We start from the raw sequence: 20621 nt of genomic DNA, 5'->3' as shown, positions 1-20621 counted from the left end.
TTGAACAGCCAGCCAACGAAACAATTGACGTGCACAATGAACTTGGGAAAACAGGTGGATTAAAGGAAATGGGTCATGACATAGTTATTACGAACTATATGTAAGATTGTAGAAATGGTAGTCTCTTCAGCGTTAGCTCTGTTTTCCGACAGGGGCACTGTATCACCATTGTCCTATAGCAAAGCCAGGTCTACCCCCATACAGGTTGTCTAATGAAGGGCGTATAAAGTGGATACAACATCATGCCCAAGCGATGTCCGAAAGGACGTGGTTCAAACCTTGGATCTGATAATGTTTTAATTACTGTGTATTATACTATTAACCCTTTGTGTGCTTTGAGTACGGATTGGCATAGAAACCCACATAGCACTGTACGCACTGCCCAAAGTTCTTGGCACAGAAAGGGGTATGAGTCTAGAACACCTGTCCACTGTTGTCGGCTATGAAAACTGAAGTCTATTTGTATGATTTTAATAGTGTTTTGATAACTGAAACTTTTGATTCAAAGAGAACGGAGCGAAGACTAATCCAAAAGTACAACTTGATGTTCATGTCTCATATTGCGTCCCAAGCTGTTGCTAGGTAGCCAACAGCTGTCTAACAAAGAGACACAGTGAATCAACTTTCTGCCAAGTTAACAGCAAGTTTTCTCTACTTCCTTTTTTCTGTCCTAACGAGGTCCGTGTGGCAGCCCCTGGTAATAAGCAGACACGGAATCAAATGCTCTAATCGCAGTGAGGACTTGCATTTGTTCAATGTTAGTACTAATCCACACCCCACCCCCTTTCCCCCTCCCCCTGCCCCTCCGACGGTCTTCAGGGCAAGCACTCGCTGTCCGTTCCCACGCAATATAAACCAGCCTCCAAAATGAGGAAAATAAATACATAAAATCGAGTGCACTCTGTCTAACTACTTTTGACAGAGGAAAATATTCATGATTTATGCTTGTTGCCTGTAAACATTGATGGTTTGATTGTGATCTAATGGTTTTTGTCCTCATCGAATTCGAAGTTCTGTTCCTGACGACGCCACCCAAAGTCCATTCACTCAGACCCTCCGTCTTTCCTCCTCCCTCCCCGCATCGACGGGGAAGGAGAAACAAAAGATGTCGCTGCAAACAGCCGAAATGAATTTTAGTTAAAAGATGAGCCCATGGGGGATCCGAGTTTATTGTCTCAGTCTACGAAGCTCTGTCACAGGCATTCGGCTCCAGAAAGCTTACACGATGTCTGTCTTGTGTGGCAAAAATGGAATTAAACTCTTTCTCTTCCTCTATTTTTTTTCTCTTCCTCTTCCTCCTCCCCAGCGACAGTAGTCGTGTATATTGTCTTCGGTGCGATGAATGTTTCTCGCGATCGCAATTAATAACGATATTTCCGTCGTCATACTGACGCAGCTACTTAGCGTAGACTTGCCTCGCGAGTTCGTGAAGCCGGAGTCCGGCCTAGTACGTGAACATCTGAACTTTTTCGTCCTTTTCTTAAGTTTTCATCTGGAGTAGACAGTTCAGTTTTACACCAAAAACATTAAGGAGTGACGTGATCATCAAAAGGGCATTGAGCCTAAGATGACTTGTATTACATCGGGGAGCATCCTAAGCTGATGAACCAAAGGCTGATGTTTGTTAAGAGAAACACCGTCGGCTCCCGGAGACTACGAGAACGAGACAGTAAACCCAGACACAGGCGCTTAGTCCCAACTGTGATGTATTTTGTGTGTTGTCCGTGAACGAGTGAAATATGTTTCCCATTAGGCGCGTCGTACACTTGGTGCCGAGGTGAATGCACTTTCGAACGTAGCTCAAGGTCTACGCCGAATTAGTCTGGTGTTCAGACGTTTGTGTCCGCGTCAGACGAACACTTTGCAGACGTATTCCTATGACAGACAAAAGATGAATGATCCTACTACAAGCATGATACGTGTGAACTCCACAAACCATCTCTGTTTACGTTCATTTTTAGAAACGAAAATTCGTGATGGCCAGAGTACGCGGAAGTTTAGGTAAGGGACTTACTAAAATCGACCACATAGAACGAATAAGCTGTAGAAGGAAATTTCTGTTCGGCAAGTCAGTATAATTGGTTGATGAAGCCATTAGATTTGTCTGTTTGTTAGTCTAGTGTTTGTTGGTTTGGTGTTAGCTTGTTTTGGCGTTTGTTGGGTTGTAGATAGTGCTTTGGTTGGGAGAGTTTACACTGAACATGAGTCTTTGGGTGTCTGTCATTCCTTGTGGTGGTCTTTTTCTTTTCTCTTCAGAATTTTCCATATTTGATATGTCTAAAGTGTATTCGTGATTGCATTATTTTGTATGGCGTCTAGACAAGTCATGTATTTCGTGATTAAATCTGAGTCGTAAGAATACATTTGCAGATGGCAAGAAGAGCAAGCACCTTTTCTGACTACTTTAGGGCATCCGATTACTTTAGGGTAACTCTATACTACGGAACTGAGAAGAATTGTCAACTTATTGTGATACAATTTCGGCAATACTATGGAAATAATCTGTAATAATCATGTTTCAAGTATGAACTTTTCGCCGTAACACGTCGTGTGCAGCTTTTTGTCATATGCTCACTAAAGAAAAAAAATAAAAGTATTAAAAATATGATAATAATAATAACAATGATAATAATAGTAATAATAATAAGTAAATGAATGAATAAATGCATGCATGCATACATACATACATACATACATACATACATACATAGGCCCTACATACAAATACACACACATAAACGTAAAGTGAGGTTGCAATGCATGTGACTGGATCTAGTTTTTGTCACATTATCATATCATGTCGGCTGAGTTTGATGAGTCAAACTCTGGAATTTGATTTCTTCCGCCTCCAGAGGTTCGGACGACACTTGCCGGTGGGACGGGGACGAAAAGGGAGAGAGAGAGAAAAAAAATAATAATAAAGAGAGGGAGAGGGGAGAGGAGAGCTGTTGGCTGGTTGCTAGCCGAGCGAGAACATGGGAGAAGAGGAGAGAGAAAAAAACATAGTAATTATGCCAAGAAAATACGGAATTCTTTAAGCAAACGATGACTGCCATTTTCATGTCAATGGGAACAGAGTCGCCTGCAACAGCCGCCAGTTCTACGCCGCGGAAATGACTTAATTACACAAAAACGGTGCGCGCAAAAGCAGCGACACGGGAGCTGGCTGCGTGAATGTCGTAGCGATGTTATGACTTCGGTTCAACTTGAAGAAGCATCGAATCTTTAAAGATGGCGATAGTAAAAATAATCACGTAGACATATTGGGTAGGAGAGAGACAAACAGATAAACAGAAAGAAAGGCTGGCATTTTTTGACATGAAAGCATAAAAAACGAAGAAGAGTAAAGGAAGATTTAACGAGAAGACTCGTAATAGCGTAAAAAAGAGGATTTTGTAGATGTCTTCCGAATTGCACAGCTGCGACGATTATCGGTGGAAGAGGAAAAAAAAAATCATCTCCAAAATATATCAAAGCTGACAAATAGCTGACTCATTTTTTTTGAAAAGGAATACACTCTGGAGGGCGACGATGCAATTATGCGAAATAATTACACCAAAGTCTCCGAAAAATGGTCCAGTTTTACTCCAAATTTGCCGAAAAAATGAACGTTCGAAGAAGACCAGACAGAGTCCGGAGGTAATTACCAATTAGCCTCGTTCACTCGGGGCTTCAGTGGTTCATCTTCAGCCGCGCGGCTGTGGCTTTGACTTATTCTTCAACTTGTGTTCGATCGATTTGCGTTCCCTTGACGGAGTAGCCTCCGAGACGACAATGTACTGAGCTTTGACCTAATTCTTGAACATTCTCGTCTAGAATTTCATTCTTATGGAGGGGAGGAGTGTGTGTGTGTGTGTGGGGGGGGGGGTGATCGAGCACGGGGAACCTGCAGAGGGAATATTATGTGTGTATTTGTGTATGTGTTTTTTGTGCGTGCCTAAAAGATGTAGGTTTGGAATAATTCGCGGACGCTCGCGATTCGGTTATTCATCCTCCTTCTCGTCTGAAGCCTAGTTAGGAGTATTTGCCGAGCGGGAATCGGCACCCTTAAATATGTTTCGAGCACTGAGGGGGAGGACATCAAAAACCCAATCTCACGATTGGGGGTCAATGCGTTAATGAAAGGTCAGCGATGACACTTCCTCTCTCGTCTATAGCCTTAAACTATCGTCGCGACATCAAATCAAGGCAGTTTTTCCTCATCTAATCCAACCTCATCCCTCTATCTCTTTCTTTCTCGTTCTTTCACTATATATATATGCCTATCTATCTATTTATCTATCTTTTATATACTCGTATCTTCTCGTTTCCTATATTGTTTGTTGGTGTGCCATTTTGTTTGTTTTAATGTCTTTTTCTATGTCTCCTCATCTGCGTGATCATCGATCTCGATTTATCACAAATAAGTACGCATTTAGAATTACAAATGTAACTTCTCCATTTTCATCCTGTGTTAACGAAATGCGGATTAATAGCCATGTCAGTTTGAAAGGACGAAAAATATGAATTATTGCGTATGAATTCAGTTTCTATTACTTGACGCCTGGTGTGCCATGCAGACAGCTAATGGCGTCTGCTACATCAGGCAGCCTAAAACACCACAACTACGAAGTGAAAGTTGTGACATAGCGGTTGTCGGTTGGGAACAACCACAACGGGGCCGAATTCGTCTTCTTCATGGCGGTTTTGGTTTTCTTATTGGGGTATTTGGGGGTTGTTGGGTTGTTTGTTGTTGTTGTTGTTGTTGTTGTTGTTGTTGTTGTTGTTGTTGTTGTTTTACTAAATAATTGTTGAAACAGATAGGAATATATGCCCAACAAACTGCTCTAACACTTTCTCACACATATCAATGGTTGAGCTCGGAATGGTCAATGCAGTAGGTCAGTGACTTTTGTCCTTCAAGTTGTTGAAGGCGTTGTCGGAACATTCCCGATGTCGAAAACGACGATAAAAACTTGGCAGTGAATGCAAGGTAAAAAATTCCTCGGGGGGCGTTGTGACGGACTTGGAATGATGACATCAAAAGTTTAACAAAAAACTTTTTTTTACTCTTTGATGCCAGAGAAAGTCATTTCAGCCCACTGTCTCGTCGACAAGTCAAAAAGACAAAGCGAACTGAACCACTGTATCGTAACCGGCGCAGTGCACAGTAAGCAAAATTGCCACCTATGACACGCATTACAATTCAATTGTGAGTCAATCAAGTGCACGCTGGGATAACCAACGACGCGATGTAAATGCTTTGCACACTTCATCACAGTTGTTCAGGTCTGCGATAACAGACCTCGATACCTCCCACTCCAACCCACCCCGACACCACCTCAACCAGCACCACCTTTTTTTAAAGGAAACCATGGAAACGTGATATATAGGCCTGTGTTTTACTTCTCAGCATTCCTTCGGTGGTGAGAATTGTGATCGACAGGACTGGAAATGACGGTGATAATCATATTGACACTCAAAATGGCGCCTCGATGAAGATAGTCGTGATGATGACGACAAAGATAGTGATAGCTTCTGGTGGTGATGGTGATGGTGATGGTGATGGTGATGGTGATGGTGATGGTGATGGTGATGGTGATGGTGATGGTGATGGTGATGGTGATGGTGATGGTGATGGTGATGGTGATGGTGATGGTGATGGTGATGGTGATGGTGATGGTGATGGTGATGGTGATGGTGATGGTGATGGTGATGGTGATGGTGATGGTGATGGTGATGGTGATGTGGATGGTGATGATGGTGATGATGGTGATGATGACGATGATGATAATAATGATGATGATGGTGTGATGATGGTTATGGTAGTGATGATGGTGATAATGGTGATGATGCCGTTAATGGTGACGGTGATGATAATAACATATCGACGTTGATATTGGTGACCATTAAGCCGACAGAATAAAGGCTGAGAAAACGGGGTCCACGACTACAGAAGTTGGGAAAGAAAAATCTTTGTACAAAATCTGATGGGGCGATCAAGGCAAAACATCACGTGACCGTTATACCGAAGTTTTAGTGGAAATATGGTATTCGATCAGTGGGGGTGGGGTCGCAATTACCCCCCTGCCATGCGCGCTGCGCGACATTCGACCGAAGGGTCAGGTTGTTCTATTGGAAGATAGCTAGCAGATGTTTAGGTATATGTTTTAGGCATTGTGGCAAACAAAAAAAGAGTGAAGGGGTGGCCGCTAATTGAATAGCGATCTCCTTTTGGTTGTTGAATTGCTATAGTTGGCCTACCCGCATGTTACAATCAACTGATGGTGCAGCGTGCATATAATTATTTCGTCGAAGTTTGCGCTGTGTGGAAATAACGAATTGGTATTTCAGTTGATAGTGGTAAATTACCGACTCGACAGTTTATTTTAGTAGGAGTAATTGTAATAATAGTAGCAGTGGAAGTAGTAGTAGCAGTAGCAGCAGCAGTAGCAGCAGTAGTATTAGTAGTAGTAGAAAAACTAGTAGTAGCAGTAGAAGTAGAATTAGGAGTAGTAGACGTAGAAGTAGTAGAAGTAGAAGTAGTGGTAAAGGCAATAGTAGTAAAAAAAAATAGTAATACATGTAGTAGCAGTGGTAGCATCAGTAGCAGTCGAAGCAGTAAGAGTATTAGTAGTTGTAGTAAAAGTGGTAGCAGTAGTAATAGTAGTAGTCATAGTAATACTAGTAGTAACAGAAGTATAGTAGCAGTGGTAGCAGCAGTAGCGCAATTAGAGGTATTTAGAAGTAGAGGAAGTAGAAGTAGAAGTAGAAGAACTGGTAGAATTAATAGTTGTAAAAGAAGTAGTAATAGTAACAATAGTAGAATCAGTAAAAGTGGGAGTGCTAAAAGTAATAGTAGGTGTAGTAGTTGTGGAAGTAGTGGCAGTAGTAGTAGTAGTAGTAGTAGTAGTAGTAGCAGCAGCACTGCAGCAGCAGTAGTAGTAGTAGTAGTAGCAGCAGTAGTAATGATGGCCTTGGTTGCAGTTACGTCTGTTTTCGTTAATTCTGTCTATGCGGAGCACGTGGATGCGGAAGAACGAGGGCGATAGACATCTTGTTGTAGCAATAGCAGCAATAAATACAGTGAGAGCAAATACATGTGGTGGTAGCGATTGTACGAAGTACTGCTAGTGGTAACGACAGTTAAAACTTTTTCTTCCTCTATAGAGGAACAGCCGAACAGAAATAAAAGTATGACGAATGAAAGTCACAAACGGGAAATGTTCATTGATGACTATTAGCCGTCCAGAAGGAGACTTCTCCACAATAATTAAGAGTGCAACTTCACGGTCACACGCTAAATTGCCCGGTCGCCGGAGGGCTCCAAACTAACGGTTTCGCACTCCGTCAAAATCCCGGCGATGGCGGAGTCATACTTACTGATAGTAACAGACGTTATGATGGTGGTGGGGATCGAGTCAAATTAATGTTAAGCCATCCTCGATGTGTCTTCCCGCTTCCCGATCGGCTACGCATCTCCGAGGTCCACCGATACACGTGCACTCTTAAGCTCCTTGGAGCCTGCCATATCAAGCACGTGATCTATCGCAGAACTTGTGCGCCACCCAGTCAACCAGGGTAGTCTCACAGATTCATACCCATAGTTGTCATCCCTGAGACGAGGGAAAGAAATCGTTCTGCCCTCCAACAAAATATTCCTCCAAGATATAGAAACAAAAATACAAATACAACTTACTAGTTCAGATTAAAAAGCGGCAAATACAAATTCTCTCGCTGCCGAACTGTCATTTTTTTTTTCTTTTGAACATAATAACTCCATCTGATTTTAGTGTCATGTATAATCATGGAGCTCCGTGGTATAATTGTGTCAATAAGTATATTTCCGGGACAAGCAAATATATTGAACAGTCGAATGGTGCCGAACAGTCTCGGCTAAATACTAATTTTCTGCAGAGACGGTTGCGTCATTTTTTCCCTCATTTTTTTTTTCAGACAATGATTCAAAACATAAACGGCAGTAAAACGCCATCTAACGAGCCACGCCGATGTCGTCCGAAGACGCTGGGGGCTAATGATGAAATTTCTTGAGATGAACACAAACGTACAATTGATCTCACTGTGTATGATAACATAATAACGTGACTAAAGAAGAAAGTGTCCTTTTTTCCCCTATCTCCTTCTCTCGTCGAACTTCTAGTTTGTTTGGGCTTATTTTTTTTCTACCTTTTCATTAAGTACGAGGACATCCCGTCTCGTTTTCTCCCGTCGATGCTGCCTATCCTACGACAAGACGAAAGCATCGAGAGCATCAATATCGTGTTTGGTTGGAGTGGGGCGGAGAAGTAGCATAAATACCGGACGCGATCCGCGGCAGACTAATAGCCTAGACATACTAACCGTCAGGCGCCATCCAAATGCTACTAAACGACGCATGTCCATTTAAAAGAATTTTATATTCCCTTCTCTTTCGTTCAAACATACAAATATGCGTTTCATATTGTTATATTCCCCGCGAATAGTTATTCTACTACCACTCAATTGCGATTGACTGTCGATTGTAATCCGAGGTATAGTGCATTTATCGCTGCCAAAGTTATTATACCACTTGGGGGGAATGAAAGAGGAGGAATTGATAGAATACTTCATATTGATATATTTCAAAATTACATCGGAGGAGACTTGTGTTTTGCTTACGGAGAACTTTCAATAATTTAGAAGCTCCGGAATACATGATATAAAATTCGATTGGAGCGTATTTCTTCTCTCTTTTCAACGGCATTTCAATTTAATCGATGCGAACAATGTTGAATCACCTCTCGCTTCTTCTGGCTTGTCGGGATTATTTCGATGGAGAAAGCGCTTTGTAGCGACATGATTTAGCGATGTTTTGATAGATCTTTATGTTAAATGCATGCCCTGAGATTTGTGGTTGATTTGGAGTTCACTTCCGCCCAGTCAAAGTACTTTTCTTTCCCCGTACAACAAAACAAAGTCAGAGTTTAACCAGGCTGTTCATTTGCTGAAACTTTCTGTGACGTCTGCGCATTGAATGCACTTTATTTGAAAAAAAAAAAATCGTCACGTTCTATACTCATTGTAAAACATGGTGAAATGGTCTATATTCTACCTGTTCGGGGAGAACGAGAATACCTACACTGGTATCTCAACATTTTACCATCTCTCTTTTCTCCCTCCCTCTCTTTTTTTTTCTCTCTCTCTCTCTCTCTCTCTCTTCCTCTGCTTCTCTTTCCAAATTTTCTCTTTTTTATATCCCCTTCTTTCTTTCAATCCATTCACGTCGAAACCTTTCTGACTCTATTTACACAAGATATTATTCGTCCATCAAAATATTGCCTATCACTGGGACATCTCTGTATACACGTAAATCAATTTTGTCACTACTATAAACTCGTTACCGTCTGATTTGTCCGTCTCTTTGTATTGAGAACTATTTTATCTTCTTCTCTGATGAAGGAGTGGCTTCGATTTTCGCGGCTTTTTTTTTCCACTCCTTCTCCCCTCCAATAACGCGCACTATCGACGCTATTGTAAACCTTCTCAATAAAGGGCGCGTGACAGAGTGCGTCTGGAGAGTTGAAAAATCGGCATATATCATTTGAACTCGTAAAAAAACGTAATGTTCCTGCGCTGTAAATCACGCAACAAAGAGTTTTTTATCATGGCATATCCTTCTGACAGCTAGAAACTTTTGTCAGGGACAATACTTGAATCCTTTTGGTTACCTGACCTATTGATTCTGGGTTCGTGGCGTCCACAGCGAGGTCTGTTTGTGCGAGGGCGTTCACCAGGGGTAATATTGTAATGGTTTGTTGCATTTTTCTTTGGCTAATGATCATCATGATACAGCTATTATCCCCTCATTGTTGTGACGGGAATACAATGTCGTCTTGCCGATTCCCCCTCGGGCGAAAGTGCATTCCTCCCCGTACTCGTCCCGTCATGCCGGGCTTGCTAATGGATCGTGTCACGAGATAATTGACGTAACATAACCGGGTCACGGATTTTTCTCCGTCGCGAATGTCTCCTGTACGCGCCAAAGCTACACGGAACGCAATTTTCTTTGCATCGATCGCATAGCAATGCTTCACACTAGCGCCCCCCCCCCCCCACACACACACACACGCCCCATCCCCATCTCCCCCTTTTTAACTGTTTTTCTACAGAGGAGAGAAAAGAGCAAGCAAACACATATGATATTCAATGAATTCGTCGCTCAATAAGTGGCAAAAGGTCACAGAAACTGTCATGTCAAACACAGACGAGAAATAGGACGGTATACGGCCGAGTTTGTGAAGATGAACTTTCAAATCAGGCTTCTGAGGGATAACCGGTTTCAGACAGTAATGCTCGTGCCATCATTTGGCGCAATTGCGATATCAGTTTACACTTCTTTAACTATGATTATTTCCCCCTTAAGCTACATGACGGTGATGGCGTTTAAACATCATTCTCAGAAAACCCGCATTTCGGAATAAACGGCGATGGCGAGCAGTTTAGCACAACTGGTCAAAATAAGGCACAGGGTCAGCAAAGATTCGAAATTATGTCCCATCTGCAGATTACAATGACATCTTCATGATCATATGAACCATGCTTTTCAAACTTTTCCGACGCCGTCGGCAGGTCTTCCATGATGTATAGGAAGGGATGTGAGGTCTGGTAGACGTTTTAAAAAGATCAGCATCTTCAAGATCACTTCTGATTTCTTTTGATCTGTTCCATGAAGATGAGTCTTGGTGTTTGGCAGTAAACCAGGTAACATGAGACACATAATACATGACAGATGATACATGATACCTGATACATGAATTGAGTTTCTGTAAATGCGAAATGTGAAATGATGAGAGGAAAAAAAGAAGACACCTGTACGTCATCAGTTCCCGCATCAATTACACAAGTCAGGGACAGTGTGATCTGTAAACTATACTCTCTCGCTCATCCCACAAGCACTACATATCTTTTCGTTGCTTTCTCTATCCCATCTGCTTTTCTTGATGATGATGACGATGATGATGACGATGATGATGATGATGATAATGATGATGACGATGATGATGACGATGATGATGATGATTATGGTGGTGGTGGTGGTGATGGTGATGATGAAAATGATGATGGTGATGATGACGATGAGTATTTTTATTGCTTTTATCTGTATCATTATTGGAAGTCGTCTACTGATCATCATCATTAGCATCACTAGTCTTCCCCTTCTTTGCTTTTGTCTCCTCCTCCTCCTCCTCCTCCTCATCCTTTTTCTTCTTCTTTCTCCACCTTTGGTTTTTATTCCCCCCCCCCCAAAAAAAAAAAAAAGTCTCTCCTACTTGACCTTGGATTTTTCTTCTCCAATCTACAGGTGACGCAAATAATCAGTCTTCAATGCCAAGAGCAAGAACAAATCATTTTAGCAACGATCCATTTCCCAAATGACATTTGAAATCAATCGCATTTATGAATTCAGTGGAGAACAAGTTTTTTTTTTTTTTTAGTTCTTTTTTTTTTAAGAAAAAAAAAGTCGACTATGTAAGGCAATCTGGAAACAATTTAATAAAATATGTTCTGGCTTCAAAGTGACGCAAGATATCGATTTCCAAGTTTGCACTCAATCCATGCATCAAGTATCTGAATCAAATCTATCTGTTGCTATTTACACGCGGGACTGGGAGAAATTACAGCTCAAATCAAACAAGTTACAGCGACAAAAAAAAATGACAAGCCTTATACGTTCGATCTACTTTGAGCAGCGATCACCTCTAATAGCCGATGACACCCATTCAAAATCGGACAAGAGAAATGGACCGTTACATCCAAACAAATTTGGCGGAGAGAGAGAATCACGTAATAAGTACCTTGTGATGAGATGCCAGGATTCTATTTCCTCCTTTGCAAACTGGAACTCCCCATCGATTTGAGGAATTTATGATTCATATTTCATACAGCCCGACAAGAAAACTGAGTCGTTTTTTCCTCGTCGCGCTCCTCGATTGTACACATTTAAAGGCGCCGGGCAGCGCGAGATTCTTCTTCAGTTCTCAGATGCAACTTCTTCTTCTTCTTCTTCTTCGTCTTCTTCTTCTTCTTCTTCGTCTTCTTCTTCTTCTTCTTCTTTCTTCTTTCTTCTTCTTCTCCTCCTCCTCCTCCTTCATTTTTTTCCTCTTCTTCATCTTCATCTTTTTCCAACTCTGCTTCGTCATATTCACATTTTCTCCTTCCCTTGCTCCAACCACTAAATCTATGCTTCTGCACAGTTCGTGTTCTTCTCTTCTTTAATTTATCTTCATCTACTCCTTATCAATCTTCTTCCGTTTCCTCTGCTTCTTCTACGTCTACCTAGTCGTCGACGTCTTCTGCTTCTTGTTCGTCTCCTACTGTTTCTTCTCCGGTTCTACTATTGCATCTTCTCCGTCTTTGTGAAAATGAAGTTAATGAAAACAAATCGGAAGATGTGGTGTCTATCCATTCACAGAAGCTAATAAGAAAAAGACGGCGAATGGTAAAATCGAAATAGACATTTCTGAAATTTCATATGGCCAGTCTTTCCCCTCCCCCTTCCTTCTATTCTTCCATATTTCACCCCTCCCTCAATCGTGTCTATCTGGCGCACATAAGTGGTGACGAAAAAAAAAAAGTTACCTGCATTTATTGCGACACTATACTTCCTCTACTCTTTCTGTCCAAATAAAAAAAACTTTCTTTCTATTATTTCAAATGTCATTCTGTGAGAGTTAACATGCTTGAAGAGAAGAAACCTTTCTATTTCTGTCGCCTACGTGTGTGGGGTCGATGACTTTTATGAACGCTACGCGACCAATACAGTAGATTTCTTCTTCTCTTCAGGAAACAAAAAGACGGATACATCTATGTTATATTTCAAATGACTTTTCGAGCACTTGTTACTATCACATATAACAAGTAACAATCAAGATCCCAAAATTCTTCGTCTCTGCGCCGTTTTTTGATGCATAGAGGCTAACAAGAAACTCAAACATTCTGTAGATAGCTAGCATGATGGCTAGATAGATATACTGATGATAGATATAACAGACAAATAGATAGATAGACAGATATATAGATAGGCAGATAGATATACAGATACCCATGGCACTAAAAAGCACTTGCCCGTGACTCCAGAGCTAGACGAGGCACGTAAAGAAAAAACGGGTAACGGAACGAAATTTACGAGACGCGCATTCCATGACCTTGGAAAATCCGTAACGGATGAAAAAACATATTTCAAGTCCTTTCCATAAGCGAAGAGGTCACCATCTTCTATCTCCTGTCCTACTTCCGGACTGTGCTCTTAACTCTCCATCTTTGTATATTTCCTTTGTTTTGTTTTCTCATTCCTTCATAATATTTTCAGCGTCCACTCAAGGTCCATTTTCACTTTTCTTTTAACGTTTAAAGATAAATCCCGATCTTTGTAGAAAGGCAAAGCTGACTCGTATTCTTTGGCACTCAATCAGGTCTTATGTTTTTCCACCCTCAATAGTTGCTATTTGCAGGCATTCTTTTCCGATTTTATTTAATCATTTCCTTCTCTTTAATGAAAGACGCAAATTACAAAAATCTGTTTTTGTAAAAAATTATTTGGTTATACTTTATCAACAAACAAAAATTGAATCTGCTTCCAACATCATTTACAAGCAATGATAAACGTCGAATGGCTCTATCAACTTGTAATGCAGGTGGTTTTCACACAAGGCATATGATCGGTTCTGGATAACATCTATGTTGCGATGTCATTCGCGATATCTAGGTTTGAGTGATCTGGTAATGAATGATTACTGTGGAGCTCCTTGGCACGCTGGTCGGAACTTGGTTTCAAGAACGAACTCCCTTCACTGGAAGAGTTTGACTAAGGAAGGAGGAAAAATCTGTCCTCAATTTAATTTGAGTTGGAGCTAATGGATGGACGCCTGATGAGCGGTGCGCAGACCCATCTTGCCAAAGAAAACAGCAATCAAACTCGTATGACGAATCATCGCGGAAGGAAAGAGTCGTGTTGTATTGCTGCGGGGAGACAACTCGCGAATATCATCCGCACTGAGGAGGAAATTAGGTCTGGCATTATAACAATTTCCTATATCCAACAGCCACCGGGGGTGTTTCGGTCGTGCCTTGAAGTTAAAACGGAGTGTCTTCTATTACCCTAGGGCACTCGAGGTTGAACAGCATTTCGAGGTCTTCAGGAGGGAGCCGGGCGGTGTTTGTCCGTTAAAGTGCTATTGTGCCACCTCTGTTCGACTCCACTGTTTTTCGGCTTAGCCATTTAAGAGGAGAACCAAAGATGGTTGAAAGCTGACTAAAGGAGAAAGACATCTTCCATTCAGACAAGAACTATTTGATGTTCGGAGGAGGATTTGTTCCCCCTTTACACTCCAATTTGCTGACGACATCGGTACTATGGTGAGGGTTAATAGGATTGGTCCCCGTTAAGGTTGTCTAATACATTTTTCGTGTGGATATGTTTTTGGTGTGTGTTTTTGTTTTCTGTTCTTGCTTCGTCTTCTTATCTTTTTCTTCTACCGAAGCAGTGGCTTATAGGGGATGTATATGCCTCTACCATTCACTTCGGGTGTGAGAAGACATTCATGAAAATGAGTTTTACAATGAGCATTCGAGAAGGAGTGTCTATTTTTAGCTTAATATACATACGAGTAAATCCTTTACTCGTAGTAAACCAAACCATGTCTCAGAAGCCGCAGAAAAAAAAGAAAGAAACTAGTTCATCTGTGAGTAACGTCAGGCTGTTTATGGTGTGAACCAGAGCAGACTGCAGCTGCAGTTGCCAAGGTTACCATAGCTCTGCTAAATCAAATTTCAACATTTGCTACACTCCTCTTCTCGAAATCCTGTCCACGGCAGAAAGAAAGCCCCAAAAATAACCCACCCCTCTGTCGGCTGCGCTTTCCTTCCATGTATGTTTGAAGTGAAATCTTGGATGGTTAAACAAGTTTCGCCATTTTGTTTCACTATGACGTCATCCATCATTTGCTGATAATGTGAAAATCGTTACACTCGATTACCCAGATTCTCCATTCCCTCGGTCGTCCCTTCTCACCCGCTCTTCTAATTATAGGTGCGCCCGCAACACGTTGTCCGTGACCGACATTTTGCCGGTAGGTCGAGACAGATATGACTTGGAAACCCAGACAAACGAGCGAGCGCAAAACAACGAAAAACAAACACTTAAACACACTTACGGGCACATTACACGTCTTGTCACGCCTCGCTAAGAATGCACACTGTTTATCATATTACTCCGCGTCAGTGCGTACACCTCAAGAGGGAGTTTTGTTTTGGTTTTGGAAGTGTTTCGTTTTGTTTGGTTTTTTTTTTTTTGCTTGTTTATTTGTTTGTTTGTAAACTTTGTTTTTGTTTTCGATTTTGTTGTTGTTGTTGTCGTCGTCGTTGTTGTTGTTGTTTCTGTTTTTGTTTTGTCTCTGCGTTTTATCATTTTCTTTGCTTGGGGATACCAGGACTAGCCGTGGAAATATTGGCGATGAAAATGTGGTAAAGCTATATAGCTCAATGATAGATATCATGCGGTAATAGACAGATAGATGAAGCTAATAGATGCTCGTAAACTCTCGTTTTACTGATCAACTATGCAAATTAATTAGGCCTACATGTTAAATCTGTGCCATGTGATACTTAGATGAAGCTTCACGCTGAAAATCTAAAAACAAATACCCCCTTTAGAAAGCATTAGGCCCTTATTTGTCAGTATGGCATTACGTATGAATGATGAGAATAAGCTACGTCACTAGTGATTAAAACAGAGAGTTCAGGTTCATACCATTGATAGGCTAAATGACATTGACGATAAGCCTATAGCTTTTGAAAGGGTATTCGTAATTTAACTAAAATTGTGGATCCGCTCTGAAAGTTTGGGATAAATATATTCACGTTTTGATAATTTCTATCAATCTTTAACTGGAATCAAAAACATTGTTGATATATCCATTAAATATAAATATTAGAGGCGTTATCATAATTCCCTTTCCAGATTGCAGATTTTTTTTTTTTTAATGTCAGTGCAAATATTTGACACCAGCCCTTCTTTCAGCACTGGAGAGCTTCGAGGCTCTCTCCAAAGGGTCATTTTCTATCAACAATGCCAGGATTTATTCATCGAATGCCTTGTTTGGCATCTTCCATATATTTCGCAATGAATGAATACTACAGATATTATTAGCCCATTTTGACTATTGACTTTAGAAACAGAATGGATAGGTTTCCCAGAATACCAACTCTTTACAAAAAGTTAAGAAAAAATCACGGCGTTTACTCTCTTTTATCACTCATCGGATGTATTATGTTGTGCTACAGACAAATGTTCATGTCGCTGTATAAAGAGGACCGTACGACAAATACCACGCGTGGGTCCGTGGGACTTTGAAGCAAAGCCCTTTAGACAATACGCGGGGGCTTGTGCAGTCAGCTAACCTCCAAATCCAACAATCTCTAACCTTACTCACATTTCAAGCTGAGGAAGGGGGAGGGTGGGGTGGAAAGAGGGGGGAGGGGATGGACCTATTCAACTTCGCCACTCATCTGAAAGGACTCCTCGGGAATCCGACACAAGAGGCGACTCGAGAATACTGTCGCAAATCTTTGTTTTTTCGCCCTCAAGAGATATAAGTGAAGAGGTGCAATATATATCTCCCTATGCACTCTCACGACAGAATAGCCGTGTTTTCATCGCAGGGCATTCACATTGCAATCTTTGTGTTGCGCAGAAAAGGCATTTATGCGACCTGTATTGTGACAAAAAAAGAAAAAAAAAGAGAAAGAAAAAAGCTGCGAAAAAGAAAAAAAGCTGCGACACGGTGTGCTACAACTAATATTTGCGATAGGATCTTCTGTATCTTTGACTTCTGGCACCTTTACAGTTTATAGCATAAAAACTGGTCAAATACTTATTTTCTTGTCCCGAGTTTGGCTGGTAGTTTAATATCGATATGATCGGAATTCGAAGATCATAAACACGCTTTAGTAGCGATAGAGATCTCGGAAATCGAATCTGTACGTCATTGTCGAAGGAAGTCGCTTGAATAGGCGTGTATACTCCCGCTTGGAACGGGAGGCCCAATGCATACAGACACGTCAGTTTGTCGCCAAATGTTTGTCGATCATGGAATGAACGACGGGCAAAATGGCGTCAGACATGGCGAACCGAAGCTTGGGGCAGTCAGTCACTCAATGCATGAAATTAGAGCAATGTGAATGTGAATGTGAACGCCATGAAAGGGAAACAGATCGTTAAGATAGCTCACGGCAGATGTACAAGAAACGAATTGCGTATCAGAATGTGGCGTAAACTTTTGAACGCGTTTTTAATGTGTTAATCTGTTTTGTTATTGCACTATATAGTGTACAAAATAGCGACTTTTCTTGTATATTGTGTTATCTTAATCCTTGGCTGAAAAGATTTTATGGTGATATCAGAATAAAGAGGAGAGGAGAAAAAAACACGAAGGAAGCAAATAAAGAGAGGAAGGAATGCGGAAAGTAGGCTAGATGGTACACTACACAAGCAACACTATTCTTTTCCATGACATTAGTAATTGTATTAATTACCTTGCGCCGATGCCACCATCAGTTGTTGTTGTTTCTTTTGTAATAAATGGGCCCCCATAAAACATGAAGAAACATGTTAAGTGAGGGTAAAGTGTTTCAGGTATTATGGTACGTGAAAGCGTCGCAATCCTAGTCATGCTTATGATAGTTAGGGGGACAGTCCCCGACGGAAATGACGTCATTAGGCTTACAATTTTAGAATGAGCTAACGTCCTGCCAAACCAAATTCGTGGAATCTACGCAATGTTTCATGGACGACAATAAATCCCGATTAACCTTTAGAAAGCAAGAAGAATGTGTCATAAAGGAACACTTAACTTAATCGTAGCTTTCATTTCTTCGTGCTTAAACTGGTTGGTAACTTCGGCGAAAGATTTTACACATGTTAAAAGACATGTTAAAGCTGTTAAAAGACAACTATTTCACTATCTTCACAAGATTTCAAACTATAGTCCGACAGATATAGCATCGTGGGAGACTCTCCGGACAATAGAAATGACGTCATCATGATGTAACCACTGGGTGAACTGAAAATATTATTAAAGCAGACAGTCGGTCACATTTTCCGATACTTTGAGTCATAATCACTGGAGACCTGCATGTTTGAGTGTAATGTCAATGACATCTTGTTTAGTATAGTGTTCCTGAGAAGTTTCTGTTTAATCACGTGGTCACGCACGACCTATCTTGCCCTATGTTTTTCTGCGCTTCTGAGACTCGCACCTGCCCCTATAAAGGACGTCAATAATATGATTACTCATTAACTTTTATGTCTATTCATTTCTCTCTCTCTCTCTCTCTCTCTCTCTCTCTCTTTCTCTTGTGGGATAATTTCACTGACTGTTTTCATTAGCAATCTGTTGTCACACAATAGACTGAAATTGCTCCTAGAACTCATCAACCCTTTTATAACAACTTCCTAAGAGTCATTTTGCTATTGTACGCGATGCATTTGTCCTTGCGCATATAGCATGGCAGGAGCCATCCCATAGAATTGATATATATGTATAGCTAGATAAGCAAACATATAGGGTGTAACTTTCTGACATGACTAATTCCATGCATCTGACTGTGGTGGTGATTGACATTTTGAGTATGTTTGATTTCGATGTTATTTTCGTTTTTAGTTTACAGTGGTCCGGTAAGTGATCCGTATAGTTTCCCTTTGTCTGTCTGTCCGTGCTTGATATTCTACGAAGCTAAAAACAAACCGCTTTGTCTATGAAACTTGGATAACATCTCTATTTCATTTTCCCCATATACAATTTTACTTCTCGTGTGTGGTTTCAAAACACACATCTCAATCGCCCCCGTTACATTGCCCCAAAGCACCTGATACGATATGTGCTGTCAACGCTGTCAGTAGCGATGAAAAAGTAAGTTTTCTGTGTGTGCATTTCCAACAAAGCTGTTTTGACTATCAGGAACGAAGACTATGGCACCGTGCAGCATAAAAAGGCCCCTATTTAGAAATCTGTTCAGTAGTTTATTCTGATAGGCCTTCTCTGTACGTGAACCTGGAAAAGTTATGAGTGTTTTACAGTTTGCATCTAGACAGGAAATGGGTCTTCGCTTTGGCAGACTTCTGCTGCCAGTAGAAACTCAGTCAGCCGTTGTTGGAACATGTGTAAAACGGCGGCGAAGATCCGCTCTGCGTACTTGGGATGTCGGTCGAGCGTGGCGTGTTTGGGAGCCACAATCGAACCTTGGCAGTTTGTTAAGTCATTGCTCTTCGAAGGTTTTGCTTACAGCTGCTTTACCTACTTTGGGACACACACACACACACACACACGAACAAGAAATGTTGAATATAAGTGTCATAGTATGCCAAGCAGTGCGCTGCGAAACCTTCCGTAAAGTCGCCGGCAAGGCGTAACCTGTTGGCTTATACACGCTTATTTGGTCGCGGTAATCCAACCAGAAAACCGCGAGCGTGCCTCTGCAGGAAAAACAATCGTAGACTTTGTGAGAAGAGTTGCTCACAGAGATTGGAATGTTTGTCTTTCTGTTCTTCTTTTCTAACCTGCGATGAAATACGTCGTCCTTGAAGTGCATGCTGTCAGAGTCTCAAATCAAGAGAGTTCAAACTCAAACCAGCCTTTCCTGCAAAGCAGAACAGCTCGTATTGTCACCGCAATATAGCTGAGATTCATAAAAGAATCTGTGAATAAATGGGGATATCATTTCCCCCTTATGCCATTACACTATTCTACGCCCGCAATGATAATCAAAGAATGACTGATCGCGTGGAATAGCTCAGGACGCGTCAGAGGACTTAATTAAAAGAAGTGTTGGGTTTAACTGGTTCTGTTTTCGCAGCCTTTTTTAGTCCAACGTTATCATCTGTCATTTATTTCGTCATTCATTTTCTTCTTCCTTAATTCCTCATTTTCTTCTTCCTTTATGATCGCATAAGTAAGTGTCTGGAGGGACAGACAGTCACGTGACAATCGAGTGTCCTAAATGTAAAGGTCATCGCCGACTAATTTATTAATCACCACGCGAGACACTCTGCAGTGTCTGAGGACGAGTCTTTTAACACTCCGCCCATCGACCCTGCTTTTTACACACTCTATTTTGATGTCTGTCTGACGCGCGCTTGCCACACTGACTGCTTTCCAACAACTGAAACGATCCCGTAACTGTTTCCCCTTCCTAAATAGAAATCCACCACATAAGACCTCGAATTAATGCGACTGATTCCAATTAATTAACAATCATTCCCCTGAAAAGGCAACTAGCTGTAGGCGCGCTTTGTCGCAGCCATCAAGCGGAGGCAATGGGGAATTAGCATTTTTCAATCACGCCTACTGTTGTGCAGACTGTAAATCCACCCATCAAAAGGCTTTTCCGCCTTTTCATTGGCAGTGAATCGAGTGTGCCATCACGTCGGTCCATTGTTCGCGTTCCGCTCGGGATTACGCGAACCTCGCTCGGCATTGTTCGATCCCATTCGGTCATCAAATCGTATAGACTCGATGATTAGCCATGAAAGAAGTGCAACGCGAAATGTGGTGATTTGAATAGAGAGGGAGGTTCTTGGTTCGTCGTGCGCTAATACGCAGACAGCT

General features: G+C 41.4%; 1 protein-coding gene across 1 annotated transcript in view; it reads right to left on the bottom strand.

The window, feature by feature from the left end:
* LOC140238462 (chordin-like) overlaps window positions 1-20621 on the bottom strand; it is a 70244-nt gene that overhangs the window by 43687 nt on the left and 5936 nt on the right. The window lies entirely within an intron of this gene.

Source organism: Diadema setosum, chromosome 15, assembly GCF_964275005.1.
Source record: "Diadema setosum chromosome 15, eeDiaSeto1, whole genome shotgun sequence".
Classification (NCBI taxonomy): domain Eukaryota; kingdom Metazoa; phylum Echinodermata; class Echinoidea; order Diadematoida; family Diadematidae; genus Diadema; species Diadema setosum.
This window is presented reverse-complemented; position numbering and strand designations above follow the sequence as displayed.